Source organism: Mauremys reevesii, linkage group 14 (genome assembly GCF_016161935.1).
Source record: "Mauremys reevesii isolate NIE-2019 linkage group 14, ASM1616193v1, whole genome shotgun sequence".
In the NCBI taxonomy this organism is placed as follows: Eukaryota; Metazoa; Chordata; order Testudines; family Geoemydidae; genus Mauremys; species Mauremys reevesii.
In genome coordinates this window covers 8,894,404-8,898,278 of record NC_052636.1, presented here as the reverse complement: position 1 = coordinate 8,898,278, position 3,875 = coordinate 8,894,404, and the positions used below count along the sequence as shown (strand labels likewise).

The following is a 3,875-nucleotide window of genomic DNA, read 5'->3' as shown; positions in this document are numbered from 1 at the left end:
CCTCCCCCACCCACCCCTCCGTCAGGACGGCCTAGGTACGTTCTGCTGCCCTTCACTCGTACAGGAAGGAGAATAACATTTCATACCACTCAATGCTAAAGTGATTTGCAACCCACCACCATCCCAAACTGGTCATTTTGGGGAAGCGGCCCCATCATGCTGCATAGCTAGGCAGAGTAGGGGTGTCTGTGCAAACACGGCCTGTTCCTGAAGTCTTCCCCCAGCTCCTCACTAGATGTGAGGGGGGAGCTCATTCAGCCCCTGCTTACGCTTAGTATTTAAAAACTCCTTAATGGCCCTATCTCTGCCGGCCTTAGATTTCTCCTCCTGTCCACTTCCTGATAGCTCAGATGAGGTGGCTGAGTGGTTAAGATGATAGACTACTAATCCATTGTGCTCTGCACACATGGGTTCAAATCCCATCCTCAGCAGCTGCATTTAGTCTTCACCCTCCTTTATAGACAACCGTCTCCCCACTTTGGTACAATGACAGATCAAACAATGTTGCTTCTTGCAAACAAAAACCTTCTCAGAATCTCTCCCCCACCCCACCCCTTTGCTTCAAATAAAATGTCTAAATACCAGATTTCTAAAACAATTCTCTAGTCCGGCATTACTTAGTTTTTATCTCAAAAGGGAACAGCCTCATAATCTGCCCCAAACACCCTGGGACCTCCCCAAATAATTAAACTACCCCCAACCTGAGCAAGGCCACAACAGTGAACCAGAGCTAGTGCCTAGGCCAAGCTGTTCTGAAGGAGGCAACTCAACCATTTTCTCTCTGCTTCCCTTGGCAAAGTCTGACTGAGAAAACAGAATTCCCCAAACTGAAAATTTTCTGCTGAAAAACCACTACTAGTCTGTTTGGGGACTTTGGTTTGAATGTATTATTATTATTCTCTTCTGATTTCTGAATCAGTTTTGCCATCCAGGTGTGTTTCCAGCTGTTGAGTTGTAGGGGAGAGAGGCTAACTCATAATGTCTCTACCCCCCCTTTCATAGTTTCTTCCAACTGGCTAGGAAGTACTTTTGCTAGGATGTGAGCAAGCAGTGTCCATTGTCGCTGTGCTATCTCGGAGAAGTCTGCATTGTACACGGTTCCTGGGATAGTCCTTGGGAGTGTGGATCCCTTTAATGGGCCAGCAGCGAGTCTGGCTCCTCCATTCTCACACCTGAAAGGCTGGTGGTGGGCATTTCCCAACCTCATCTCAGTAACACACACAGAGCAAAACTTCCCAGCCAATGCTACACACACAATCCAACACAATATTAATGTTCAACTGACCAAGACTTTTGAAATGACACCTCACCAGGCAGACTTTGTACAAACCGTATCATCATTATATGAGAGTGGTGAATATGGGGCTTCCAGGGTGCTGCTTTGAGCACAGTGTGCCACCCATTGGCTGACATTGCAATGGAGACGTACCCTTAGAGTCCATCTCTCCTGGGATAAAGATGGCAGCATGGCTGGCCTGGACCATCTGACCTCATGAAGCTAAAGCTGAAAGGCTAAAAACTGTGGTGCAGATATTTGTGTTCACACTGAAGCCTGGGTTCGGAAACCCTCACCCCTCGTGGGGTCTCAGAGACTGGGCTCAAGCCCATCTGTCTGCACTGTAATTTTATACTCTTGCAGCCCAAGCCCCATAACCCTGAGTCAGCTGGCCGGGCTTTGAGACAGGTGCCCTGGGTGTGTTAATCGCAGTGTAGACATAACATTAGGCTACATCTCCAGTGCAATGAAACACCCACGACTGGCCCGTGTCACATTAATCAGGGTCATGCGGCTTGGGCTGTAAAGTTGCAGTGTCCGTGTCTTGGCTCAGGCTCAGTCCCCTGCTCCAGGAGCCCAGAAGGTTGGGAGGGAGTTTAGCAAGTGGAAATGGTAAAACCGCAGGGGAGTATGACCCTGGACTCATGGCATTTCTCCATCAGTCTGTCTGCTTTGGGGCGGGGACAATGACACGTCCTGCTGCATTCGTCATTTCAAAGGATGGTTTAGGATTTTCATTCTCAGACACGGTGCACAAAATAGGACTCAACCCTCGGCATAAACTAAACGAGCTGCCCACAGATTCTGGCAGCCACAATGAACATTTGGTGTGAGAGCTCAGACCTGCCCCTGTCCCAGAGGGAGGAGGTCGTCTGAGAGGGGACTGGACCACTGACCTATCAGCTCCTAACTCCCAAACTTTCAGTAACTCTATCCTCAGTGCCTGTGAGTGTAATTTAAACCATAAGAAAAACCACACTAGGCTAGACCGAAGGTCCATCTAGCTCTGAATCTTGTCTTCTGACAGTAGCCAATACCAGGTGCCCCAAAAGCAACTCAGTAAGGTACCACTGGAACTTGAACCCAGGATCTCCTGTATACAAAACAGTGGTTTTAGCCAGCTAAGCCATGGTGCCTACAGTTGCTGAAGGGATCATGTCTGCACACACCTGACTCTCTGCCAACCTCCATCTGGGCTGACAAGCTTTGCTGGTGTTTGAATTCAGTAAAGCAGAGGAGCAGGTGAAGTTTTACTCCCAAGGTTCTTTGGACAGGTCTACACTACAAAATTAGATCGGTGTAACTACATTACTCAGGGGTGTAAAAAATTTACCTCCCTAAGCAATGCAGTTATATCAGCCTAACCCCGGTGCAGATAGCGCTGTGCCAACAGGAGGGCTTCTCCCATCAACATAGCTTGGGGAGGGGCTTGGTTAGTGAAGATGAAGAGAATAGGTGGCCCATGGCTCTTGCATTTGGGGAGGCTGGGTGTGAGCGCTGGAAGCTCCCTAGAAGTGAGGGGCCCATTGGTGCCCAGACCATGGCACTGCCCCCCCCCCCCTTCTCTCTCTGAGGCCCCACCTGTGCTCCCCACTAGCTCCTGTTTGGCCACTTCCCACCCCCGCTCTTCCTCTTTGGCTGAGGACGGCTGATCCACCTTTCTCTTGCTCCCCTCCTCCCCCAAGGCCTTCCTGCCTCCTGCTCGTGCCTCTCCACCCCCTACCACACGGTCTGCCCACCAGCCACCACCTCTCTGACCCATTACTGCAACCCACCCTGCCCACCACCCACACCTCTCTTCCTCTCCCTTGAGACCTGCCCTGCACCACTTGCACCTCTGTGCCCCTCCCCTGAAACCTCCCTGCCCACTGCCCCCACCTCCAAGACCTGCCCCACCCGAGACCCACCCTGTCCACGTCTTTCTTCGGTCGTCTGTTGTTATGCCATGAAACATCAAGAATGGAATAAAAAGCTGAGTTTACTCCAGGGTGAGGAAAGAAAGGAGCCACCAAGCCCCTGGCATTGCTGCTTTAAAGTGTTTTAATTAAACCGCTGTTGCATGTCCACAATATGCCCCTTGTGTCACCAGAGCACATCCACAGACAGCAGTGCACTGTGGGTAGCTATCCCACTGTGCAACAGGTGCAGGGTGATTTGAGAAGGGTTTGCGATGACTCAGAGGATGGCACAGCATCACACGATACAGGTTTCTCCATCCCATTGTTCCATGGGCATCCTACTGGATTGCGAGCTGCTTTTCAACTGCAGTGTGGAGACTGTTTGTGTGTGGGGAGAGACAGTGTGTGTGTTAGGGGAGTGTGTGTATTGGGGAAGAGTGAGTGTGTTGAGGTAGGTAGGAGCGGATCATTATTATCCCTACTTGAAAGAGAGAGAAGCTAAGGCTGAGAAAGGAGAATTGACTTGTCTTAGGTCACATGCCCAGGCAGGGGCAGAGTTGGGAATAGGACCCAAGAGCCCTGATTTTTCAAACTAACCATCGGATCTTGAATTTCAGACATTGAATGACCTGAGTAAAGTGCTCTCAGATGACAACAACAGTGCACAGTAATTATTCAGCAAGTATTTGAGGAGAACTGCA

The 3,875-nt window shown here is 50.2% G+C and overlaps 1 non-coding gene across 1 annotated transcript; it reads left to right on the top strand.

Annotated features, from left to right (window-relative positions):
- Positions 1-349: 349 nt before the first annotated feature.
- On the top strand, positions 350-431 carry TRNAS-ACU. Its single transcript has one exon. It is a non-coding gene; the product is annotated as a tRNA-Ser (tRNA).
- Positions 432-3,875: the final 3,444 nt, after the last annotated feature.